Source organism: Babylonia areolata, chromosome 30, assembly GCF_041734735.1.
Source record: "Babylonia areolata isolate BAREFJ2019XMU chromosome 30, ASM4173473v1, whole genome shotgun sequence".
NCBI classification, from domain to species: Eukaryota; Metazoa; Mollusca; class Gastropoda; order Neogastropoda; family Buccinidae; genus Babylonia; species Babylonia areolata.
This window is the reverse complement of record NC_134905.1, coordinates 15,121,184-15,133,683: the sequence shown is the minus strand read 5'-3', so window position 1 is coordinate 15,133,683 and position 12,500 is coordinate 15,121,184. Positions and strand designations below refer to the sequence as shown.

At 45.7% G+C, this 12,500-nt stretch overlaps 1 protein-coding gene across 6 annotated transcripts in view; it reads left to right on the top strand.

Annotated features, from left to right (window-relative positions):
- LOC143275352 (diacylglycerol kinase delta-like) overlaps window positions 1-12,500 on the top strand; it is a 314,465-nt gene that overhangs the window by 162,432 nt on the left and 139,533 nt on the right. The window contains exon 1 of one of the 6 annotated variants that reach the window (XM_076579396.1): window positions 9,279-9,677. The exons of the other annotated variants lie outside the window; for them this stretch is intronic. The gene's annotated coding sequence lies outside the window, so the exon portion shown is untranslated. Of the gene's footprint in view, window positions 1-9,278; window positions 9,678-12,500 lie in introns of those variants that run through there. 6 annotated transcript variants of the gene reach the window in all.

The window sequence follows — 12,500 nt, the reverse complement described above, 5'->3', positions numbered from 1 at the left end:
ACGAAAAAAAAAAAGTATCAATTTCTCTCTCTCTCTCTCTCTCTCTCTCTCTCTCTCTCTCTCTCTCTCTTCTAAGGTGTCGCGTTTGAAATGGCTTTTTTGGGGGGTGTTTTTTGTTTTGTTTTTTTGTTTTTTTTGATAATCAGTGGTCCGTCGCTGGACATGGTTTGTAGTTGACGATGCCATTTTCTTCACAGCGCAGCTTCTGTGGAACACAGTAATGAAGTTTCTCTCGCGCCCGTGTTAATGACTTTGCGTGTGCATGTGAGAGAGAGAGACAGACAGACAGACAGACAGACGGACAGATGGAGAACGAGAGAGAGACAGACAGACAGACAGAGAAGTGAGAGGTGTTGGGGCGGGGGGGGGGGGGGGGGGGCGGGGGGGGGGGATTGTGTGTGTGTGTGTGTGGGGGGGGGGGGGGATAGGAAGAATGAAGTAGCTGGCGTGCATGTAATAGTGTGTGTGCACGGGAGAGAGAGAGAGAGAGAGAGAGAGAGACTGAACACTGAAATGTTTAATGTCATTTAGCTGTAGTGTTCTCGTGAGCTGGGGGAGGGGGGGGAGTGGGGGGGGGAGGGTGAAGTTGCTTACAAATCCGAACAAAAAGAAAAGAAAAAGAAAAAAAAGAAAGAAAGCGGAGTGATGGCCTAGAGGTAACGCGTCCGCCAAGGAAGCGAGAGAATCTGATCCTCGCTGGTTCGAATCGCGGCTCAACCGCCAGTATTTTCTCCCCCTCCACTAGACCTTGAGTTGTGGTCTGAACGCTAGTCATTCGGATGAGACGATAAACCGAGGTCCCGTGTGCAGCATGCACTTAGCGCACGTAAAAAGGACCCACGGCAACAAAAGGGTTGTTCCTGGCCAAATTCTATAGAAAAATCCACTTCGATAGGAAAAACAAATAAAACTGCACTCAGGGAAAAAAAAAGGGGGGGGAAGGGGGGGGGGTGGTGCTGTAGTGTAGCGACGCGCTCTCCCTGGGGAGAGCAGCCCGAATTTCACACAGAGAAATCTGTTGTGATAAAAAGAGAAATACAAATACAATACAAAGAAGGAAAAAAAAAAAAAAAAAAAAACCACAACCAAAAAAAAAAAAACCCCAACAAAAAACAAATACAAACAAAACCAAAAAAAAAAAAAACAAAACAAAAAAACGAGTGATAAACAAACAGTATGAAACAGAGAAATCAGAATAAACAGAAAAGAGATCAGAGACACATTGACACTTCCCTGTCCTCAGACAGACAGGAGGTGGTGGGGGAGAGAGAGAGAAAAAAAAGAGAGAGAGAGAGAGAGAGGGGGGGATGGAGGTAGGGGTGGGCGTGTGTGTGGGGGGGGGGGGGGAGGGGGTGAGAGAGAGAGAGAATGAAGTGTCTACGCGCGTGACACGTGTGCGCACGTGCGAGTGAGCGTGAGAGCGTGTTGTATGTAAGCGGGGGGCAAGGAAGGGTGGTGATAGAGGGGGGGGGGGGGGGGGGGGGGGGGGGGGGTGGGGGGGGGGAGCGGGAGCAATTTGTGTTGACAGGTTGTTTAAAGAGTGCAGTCAGTCTTAATTAACACTGCAAGGTGTTCAATGTTCTGCTGCTGACCGAAGCGGTTGAGGTTTTTTGGTTTTGTTGTTGTTGTTGTTGTTTTGTTTCGAGAGCTGACAGTTTTCAGTCGAGGTGTGGTTTTTTTGTGTGTGGGCTGTTGTGTTCTTTAAGGTGTCCTGTACCGTAGACAAATGACAGCATCGATAAAAACAGTTTCCTGCACTTGTTAATGGTTAACCGAAATTACATCTTGACATCGTGCACTTAGGACAAATGACAACTGACATAGATGCGGCATCCTGCCCTTGAAAAATAAATAAACCGTAATACATTTTGGCATCATCACTGATGCACTTAAGACGTGTAACCACACGCATTTAGCATCCTGCACCAGTAAACAAGTAACTATGAACATATAGTAGCACCCCACAATTGAAAGACCAATAACCACGCAGATTTAGCATCTTGCACTTGAAGACAGATAACCACAAATGCATAGCATCTCCCACTTGGAGATAAGTAACCACGTACACTTAGCATCCCACACAGATAACCACACACATATAGCACCCCCTCACTGGAAGACAAATAACCATACACATATAGCACCCCCTCACTGGAAGACAAATAACCACACACATATAGCACCCCTCACTGGAAGACAAATGACTACACACATATAGCACCCCTCACTGGAAGACAAATGACTACACACATATAGCACCCCTCACTGGAAGACAAATAACCATACACATATAGCACCCCTCACTGGAAGACAAACAACCACACACATATAGCACCCCTCACTGGAAGACAAATGACTACACACATATAGCACCCCTCACTGGAAGACAAATGACTACACACATATAGCACCCCTCACTGGAAGACAAATGACTACACACATATAGCACCCCTCACTGGAAGACAAATAACCACACACATATAGCACCCCTCACTGGAAGACAAATAACCATACACATATAGCACCCCTCACTGGAAGACAACCACACACATATAGCACCCCTCACTGGAAGACAAATAACCATACACATATAGCACCCCTCACTGGAAGACAACCACACACATATAGCACCCCTCACTGGAAGACAACCACACACATATAGCACCCCTCACTGGAAGACAAATAACCACACACATATAGCACCCCTCACTGGAAGACAAATAACCATACACATATAGCACCCCCTCACTGGAAGACAAATAACCATACACATATAGCACCCCTCACTGGAAGACAAATAACTACACACATATAGCACCCCTCACTGGAAGACAAATAACCACACATATATAGCACCCCTCACTGGAAGACAAACAACCACACACATATAGCACCCCTCACTGGAAGACAAATGACTACACACATATAGCACCTCTCACTGGAAGACAAATGACTACACACATATATAGCACCCCTCACTGGAAGACAAATGACTACACACATATAGCACCTCTCACTGGAAGACAAATGACTACACACATATATAGCACCCCTCACTAGAAGACAAATAACCACACATATATAGCACCCCTCACTGGAAGACAAATAACCACACATATAGCACCTCTCACTGGAAGACAACCACACACATATAGCACCCCTCACTGGAAGACAAATAACCATACACATATAGCACCCCTCACTGGAAGACAAATAACCATTCACATAATAAATTATAGCACCCCCTCACTGGAAGACAAATAACCACACACATATAGCACCCCTCACTGGAAGACAAATGACCACACACATATAGCACCCCTCACTGGAAGACAAATAACCACACACATATAGCACCCCTCACTGGAAGACAAATAACCACACACATATAGCACCCCTCACTGGAAGACAAATAACCATACACATACATATAGCACCCCTCACTGGAAGACAACCACACACATATAGCACCCCTCACTGGAAGACAAATAACCATACATATATAGCACCCCTCACTGGAAGACAAATAACCACACATATATAGCACCCCTCACTGGAAGACAAATAACCATTCACATATAGCACCCCTCACTGGAAGACAAATAACCATTCACATAATAAATTATAGCACCCCCTCACTGGAAGACAAATAACCATACACATATAGCACCCCTCACTGGAAGACAAATAACCACACACATATAGCACCCCTCACTGGAAGACAAATAACTACACACATATAGCACCCCTCACTGGAAGACAAATAACCACACACATATAGCACCCCTCACTGGAAGACAAATAACCATTCACATAATAAATTATAGCACCCCCTCACTGGAAGACAAATGACCACACATATATAGCACCCCTCACTGGAAGACAAATAACCACACATATAGCACCCCTCACTGGAAGACAAATAACCATTCACATAATAAATTATAGCACCCCCTCACTGGAAGACAAATGACCACACACATATAGCACCCCTCACTGGAAGACAAATAACCACACATATAGCACCCCTCACTGGAAGACAAATAACCACACACATATAGCACCCCTCACTGGAAGACAAATAACCACACATATAGCACCCCTCACTGGAAGACAAATAACCACATATATAGCACCCCTCACTGGAAGACAAATAACCACACACATATAGCACCCCTCACTGGAAGACAAATAACCACATATAGCACCCCTCACTGGAAGACAAATAACCACATATAGCACCCCTCACTGGAAGACAAATAACCACATATAGCACCCCTCACTGGAAGACAAATAACCACATATAGCACCCCTCACTGGAAGACAAATAACCACATATAGCACCCCTCACTGGAAGACAAATAACTACACACATATAGCACCCCTCACTGGAAGACAAATGACCACACATATATAGCACCCCTCACTGGAAGACAAATAACCACATATAGCACCCCTCACTCGAAGACAAATGACTACACATATATAGCACCCCTCACTGGAAGACAAATAACCACACATATATAGCACCCCTCACTGGAAGACAAATAACCATACACATATAGCACCCCTCACTGGAAGACAAATAACCATACACATATAGCACCCCTCACTGGAAGACAAATAACCACATATAGCACCCCTCACTGGAAGACAAATAACCACACATATAGCACCTCTCACTGGAAGACAAGTAACCACACATATATAGCACCCCTCACTGGAAGACAAATGACCACACACATATAGCACCCCTCACTGAAAGACAAATAACCACATATAGCACCCCTCACTGGAAGACAAATAACCACATATAGCACCCCTCACTGGAAGACAAATAGCCATACACATATAGCACCCCTCACTGAAAGACAAATAACCACACACATATAGCACCCCTCACTGAAAGACAAATAACCACACACATATAGCACCCCTCACTGGAAGACAAATAACCACACATATAGCACTACTTTTTGTACATTCATCAATCAGATTGCTGAACAGATGTCTGTGTCAGGAAGACATGGGGTTCAGTTGATACCAGGTAGCATGGAACTGTTCATATTGCTTTTTACCGGTGATATTGCTTTGTTATCAACAACTCCCATAGGACTTCAGAATCAGTTGAATATTCTTAAATCGTGCTGTCAGGTGATGAAGTTGAAAATGAATCTGCAGAAGACCAAAATAATGGTGTTCAGAAAAAGGCGGGTTTTTAGGTCGGCATGAAGAACTAGAAGTAGTAAATGAATACTGTTATTTAGGGTATACATTCCCATCAAAGATAAGTCCCAAAAGGGGGACCGTACATCTTGTTGTGAAAGGCAAAAAAGGGCAACCATGAGCCTTGTGAAGGCTTTTCAAAAGTAACAAGATATGTCATATGCAGTATTTTTCAAAATATTTGATGTAAAGGTACAGCCTGTTCCGTTGTATGCATCTGAAATTTGGGGTATGAATAGACTAGAGAATGTAGAAAAAAAAATTCATTTATTAGCATGTAAGCGATTCTTGGGAATGCCAGTGAAAACGCCAAACAAAGTGGTTTGTGGTGATCTTGGTACATGTCCGTTGTTTGTAAACTCGTTTTTAAATGTTATAAGGTACTGGTTTAGAATACCACAGATGGATCAAAATCGACTGCCATACATGGCTTATCAGATGTTGCTTGGTTTAGATTTAAATGGAAAACAGTGTTGGGCTTCTCAAGTTAGAGAAATATTATGCACAACAGGTTTTAATTTTGTGTGGTTGCAGCAAGGTTTTGGTGATATGAAGGGATTTCTTATTATTTTCAAGCAAAGACTTCAAGATATCTTCATTCAAGAACGGTCGGGTACTATTAGTGATAGAGGCAGATATTCATGCTACAGATCATTTAAAGTTATATTTGAAAAAGAAAAATACATAACGAATGCTGATGAATATTGTTTCAGACTAGCGTTGTCTCAGGCCAGATTTAATGTGCTTCCTTTAAATAATAATGTTAATAGGTACACTGAAATGATGTTTTAAAGCATTGTCCTTTTTTGCCAAGGTGAACTAGAAGATGAATGCCATTTGTTGTTTGTTTGTTCTGTATATATTGATTTACGGTCAGAATTTCTTCAAGACTGTTTAAATATGTCTCTTGGTACACTTCTTCGATCAAACAACAAGTACAGAAATTGCCATGTATCAAAATTTATTTTCCATGCGATCAAAAGGAGAAATCATATACTCAGACCTAATTAAGTAGAACTGATGTCAAGTCCATGAACATTATGATATTGTGTCATCTATTCAAGTGTTATAATACCCCTTCCCATGCCCACCCCAGTCCCCTGGTTTTGAATTGTGGTCCATGGCCAAAGTTCATTAAAACAATTTCGTTCGTTCTTTCGTTCGTTCGTTCTCTCTCTCTCTCTCTCTCTCTCTCTCTCTCTCTCTCTCTCTCTCTCTCTCTCTCTCTCTCTTCCTCTCTTTCCATCGTTCTGTCCCCCCCTCTCCTCCCCCTCTCTCTCCCCCTCCCCCACCCACCCACCACCACCCCCTCACATACACACAAACAGTGGCAAATACAACACACACACACACACACACACACACACACACACACACACACACACACGTAATACGCTGCATGCATATTGTATTACACTCATTCGTTAATTGTGCGTACAGAGCAGTATATATACTGCATACATTTTCTGTCTGTGTGTGCCCAAAAGGTGGTCCTGGTCTTTGTGTGTGTGTGTGTGTGTGTGTGTGTGTGAAGAGTGCATTCGTTGGGTGGAGATAAAACGTGGATCTCAGCCAGGGTTGAGACCTTCAGCATCATCAGTCAGGGCAAGGTGAAGGTTGTGCACGCGTGCACATGCACACATGCACATACACATACACGCGCTCGCACCCACGCACCTGCGCACACACATGCGCACGCACGACACATACGCACGCACACATGCAAACACACACACACACACACACACGTAAGCATGTACACACATATACACGCGCGCGCACGCACGCATGCACAACACATACACACATATACGGAAGCACGCATGCACACATTCATGCACACACATACACGCATGCACAAATGTATATACATACACGCGCACACATGCCGCGCTTGCCAGCGCAAGGCACGTACGCACGTGACACACGCTCGCACACGCACACACACCGTGCCCACACACACCGTACATACACACACACACACACACACACACACACACACACACACATTCACACCGGATTGCTCATACACGCAATCACGCGCATTCACACACACACACAATGAGTTGCAAATCCAACACAAACACACACACACACACTCTCTCTCTCTCTCTCTCTCTCTCTCTCTCTCACACACACACACACACACACACTCTCTCTCTCTCTCTCTCACTCTCTCACACACACACACACACACACACACACACACCTGTTGTCTGTTGGAAGGTACGTGACGTCAATCGAGTGACACACAATCTCAACCCGACCCGGACTTTCGTCTGCTCTGTAGACTGCACTGCTTGTTGTCTGAACACACACACACACACACACACACACACACACACACACACACACACACACACACACACACACACACACACACACACACACACACACACACAGAGCCAACGCATGGTGGTGGGGGGGGGGGGGGGGGGAGGTATAGTACGCAAGACAGAAGGAATCCAGAAAAAAAAAAACAGGGGAGAAAATAAAACAAACGTCAGGTGCCTATGCAGAAAGTGCAAGCAGTCAATTACTAAACCCGCCCACGCCATCGCAATTGACACCTCTCTCTCTCTCTCTCTCTCTCTCTCTCGTCGCGCGCGCGTTATATTATTATGCTGTCGACGAGTTTCTAGTGTGGGGTGGGGGTGTGTAGTGGGGGGTGGGTGAAGGTAGGCGGGTGAGTAGTGGTAGTAGTAGTAGTAGTAGTGGTGGTGGTGGTGGTAGTGGATGATGTGGATGAATCTATCTCCTTCACCACCACCACCACCACCTTATCCCCCCCCCTTTCCCCATCACCGTCCACACTCTCTCTCCCCCCCCCCCCCCCCCCCCACCCCCAACACCTTGTATCATGCTCTACACGTCACTGTCTCGTCAAAGTCCTACCTTTTCACTTTACCTGTGACTCCATTCTTTCTCCCTTCCAACCCACCCATCCACCCCACCCCACTTCCCCCTCTCTGCCTACCCCTTCTCTCTCTACCCTACTACTACTCCAAACCGAAACACACACACACACACACACACACACACACACACACACACATCATATCCATCCATCCCCCCCCCACCCCCACCTCCCCCATCCACTTCCCCACTCTCCTCCTGTTCTTTTCTGTTCTATTTGTGGCTTCCCATACCAGTCGTGTGTCTGGGAGATGAGAGGGAGGGAGAGAGAGGTGTGTGTGTGTGGGCGGGGTGGGGGTGGGGGAATGGGAGTAGGGGGGATGGGACTGGTGGTGTGGGGGGGTGGGGGGCTTTGGAGAGGTGCTAGTGTGCCAAATCGCCAAGCGACACACACACACACACACACACACACATTGAGAGGCAGGCAAGCCACCGCTGCCGAAAATATCTTTTAATCTTTCTCCTTCTGTGCTATAGCTCTCTGACCTCGACAAGAGGGAATAGAGAGGATAGTGGTGATGATGATAGTGGTGGTGGTGGTTGGCTGTTGTTAGTAGTGCTGGTGGTGGTTGGTGGTGGTGGTGGTGGTGGTGGCTTCACAGAACAAACCTTGCTGTCCTATCATTACCTTGGCCCTCTCCCTCTCCCCCTTCCCTCCCACACCACACCCCCTGCCTCACCCACCCTCTTTACCCTATACCTTCCACCCCTTCCAGCGAGAGAATGGTACCGTCCGTCAGTGCTGCCAGGTGTGTTAGGAGCAGTGCGGAATTAGGGGTGTCAGGTTGTGCGTGCGTGTGTGTGTGTGTGTGTGTGTGTGTGTGTGTGTGTGTGTGTGTGCTTTCGCTTGGCTGCTTTGCATTTCCTGGGGCTTATCCGGCGTTGCGACTACTACTACAACTACTACTACTACTATGAGACCTTCAGTGGAAAGGGGGGAGAGACAGGTTGTGCAGGGGTTTTTTTTGTTGTTGGTTTGTTTTTGTTTTAAATCGAGGAGGAGCTTTCTGTTGTTGAAGCCTCGTCATCAGTCTCTCGATCTGTGTGTGTGTGTATGTGACTGTAGAGTGTGTGTTTTTGGATTTTGGTGTGCAGCCGCGTGTTCTTCCTTCTTCTTCTTCTTCTTCTTCTTCTTCTGTGTGTGTGAGTGTGTTCCTAAGTTTTGAGAAGGTGTGAAGGAAGGAAGTAATGCGTCGTCATCGTCATCGTCATCGTCGGCGTCGTAGCTGCTTCTGCCGTTGTTGATTTTTTTTTTTTTTTTAAGAGTTGTGAAACAGCAGCAGCAGCAACAGCAGCAACAAAAAAAGACAAGACGAGAGTTTCTTTTCACATAGCTGTGAAGATTTGATTTGGTGGTGTGAAGAAGAAAAAAAAGGAAGAAAGTGACAACCACACACACAAAAAACAAAAAACAAACCCAAAACAACAAAACTTTCCAAAGCAGTGCTGATTGTGTTTTGTGAGTGTTTTACCAACTTATTTTGGGTCAAAAAAAAAAAAAATCCTGGGAGAAATATCTATACGTACAGCGATGTGTAAGTATATATATATATTGATGACATACACGTATACGTGCTTATTAATTTTTAGGGATGGTGAGAATTGATTGCTTTTCACGCCACTGAGCAGCAACTTCGGGGGTTGTGTTACTGTCAAAGCGGACATTGTCGGGAGCGTAGTCGATAGTCCCCCGTACGCGCGCGCATGTGTGTGTGTGTGTGTGTGTGTGGTCACTTACAGGTGTGTCAGTGTGTGACTGACTTACAGGTGTGTCAGTGTGTGGTCACTTACAGGTGTGTCAGTGTGTGGTCACTTACAGGTGTGTCAGTGTGTGACTGACTTACAGGTGTGTCAGTGTGTTGTCACTTACAGGTAGGTGTGTGTGTGTGTGTCAGTGTGTGAGTGACTTACAGGTGTGTCAGTGTGTGGTCACTTACAGGTGTGTCAGTGTGTGACTGACTTACAGGTGTGTCAGTGTGTGGTCACTTACAGGTGTGTCAGTGTGTGACTGACTTACAGGTGTGTCAGTGTGTGACTGACTTACAGGTGTGTCAGTGTGTGGTCACTTACAGGTGTGTCAGTGTGTGACTGACTTACAGGTGTGTCAGTGTGTTGTCACTTACAGGTAGGTGTGTGTGTGTGTGTGTGTGTGTGTGTGTGTGTGGTCACTTGCAGGTGTATCAGTGTGTGGTCGCGTACAGGTGTGGCAGTGTGTGACTGACTTACAGGTGTGTCAGTGTGTGGTCACTTTCAGGTGTGTGTGTGTGTGTGTGGTCACTTGCAGGTGTATCAGTGTGTGGTCGCGTACAGGTGTGGCAGTGTGTGACTGACTTACAGGTGTGTCAGTGTGTGGTCACTTTCAGGTGTGTGTGTGTGGTCACTTACAGGTGTGTCAGTGTGTGGTCACTACAGATGTGTCAGTGTGTGGTCACTCACAGGTGTGTCAGTGTGGTGGTGGTTGGGGGGGGGGGGGATGTGGTTTCGGTGTTGAAGGGTGTTGGTGGGTGGTGGGTAGGAGGGGGGAGGTATGTGGAATTGCAATGCTTTGAAAACCGCATTGGTTTTTTGCTGGGATTCGCAAAGTGGATTCTAGTGCACGGTGTGTGTGTGTGTGTGTGTGCGCGCGCGCGCGCGCGCATGTTTGTCTCTATGTGTGTGTGTGTGTGTGTGTGTGTGTGTGTGTTGAATGGGTAAGTGAGACAGAGAGGAAGGGGTGCGCCGGAGTGGGCCATTCCCAGCACACACACACACACACACACACACACACACACACGTACACACACACACACACACACACACACACACACACACACACACACACGTACACACACACACACACACACACACACACACACACACACACACACACACACACACACACACACATCCTCTCTCTCGCGCGTGTATTTCCTTTTTCCGTCGAATATCATTTAGAGAGGAAAGACGTAAAAAAATAGTGTAAAATTGAAGATTGCAGCTTCTACGATTACGACTACTACTACTACTACTACTGCTGCTGCTTCTGGGCGCGCGCGCATACTCACAGAGAGAGAGAGAGAAAGAGAGAGAGAACACATTGAATAACTTATGTCAATCAACTTATTGTGTAAGACTTCTGGAGAGAGAGAGAGAGAGAGTGTGTGTGTTGGTGGTCGGGTGGGGGTGGGGGGGGGGAGGGGAAGAGATAGCTTGACAAATGTTAGAGAGAGAGAGAGAGAGAGACGGAGAGAGATAGAGAGAACAGATCGAATAACTTACGTCAGACAACTTATTGTGAAAGACTTCTGGAGAGAGAGAGAGAGAGAGTGGGTGTGTGGAGGTTGGAGGGGGGGGGGAGATGGCTTGATAAAGATTGTTAATTAAGCAAGGCAACAGTCAGAAAAGTGTCGGACGAGTTAATGAGTGCTCTCTCTCTCTCTCTAAATATATATATATATATATATATATATATATATATATATATATATATATATATATATATATATATATATATATACTCACACCTAGGGCTTATGCTGGGAGTGCCGGATGTGTGGGTGGGGAGGATGGTGAATTGAGGGCGGGAGAGAGAAGGTGGAGGGGGGGGGGGGACTGAGGTGGGCAGCTTGCTAGATCCCCCCCCCCCCCTTTTTTTTTTAAACTAAGGTTTCACGTGTAGGTGTGTGTGTGTGTGTGTGTGTGTGTGTGTGTGTGTGTGTGTGTGTGTGTGTGTGTGAATGCGTGTGTGTGTATGTGTGTGTGTGTGTGTTTGTTTGTTTGTGTGTGTGAATGCGTGTGTGTGTGTTGTGTGAATGCGTGTGTGTGTGTGTGTGTGAATGCGTGTGTGTATGTGTGTGTGTGTGTGAATGCGTGTGTGTGTGTGTGTGTGTGAATGCGTGTGTGTGTGTGTGTCCCCCACAATAGCAGCTGCGTTGCCCACTGTACTGGAAGAATGTACATTGTTGTACTTTGTTTGGTGTTGTCGTGAAAAAAAAATGTATTGGATTGTTCTGTGCTGTGTTGCATTGTGTTGTATTTGTTGTATTGTCTTGTGGGCTGTGTTTTGGATTTCTGTGTGTGATGTATTGAATTTTGTATATGTTTATTTCAGTTTTGTGTGGTACTCTGTTAATGGTATCGTGTTATGTTGTTTTTTGGGTTTTTTTGGTATTGTATCATTTTGTATACGTTGTATTGTATTGTATTATATTACATTTTGTCACAACAGATTTATCAGTGTTTAAAAAAAAAAGTTGTCATCTCTAGTCTGTCTTCTCTGTCTCTATGTCTGTGTCTGTCTGTCTGTCTGTCTGTCTGTCTCTCTCTCTCTCTCTCTCTCTCTCTGATCAGGCTCTCTCTCGCTCTCTTGTATCTGTTAT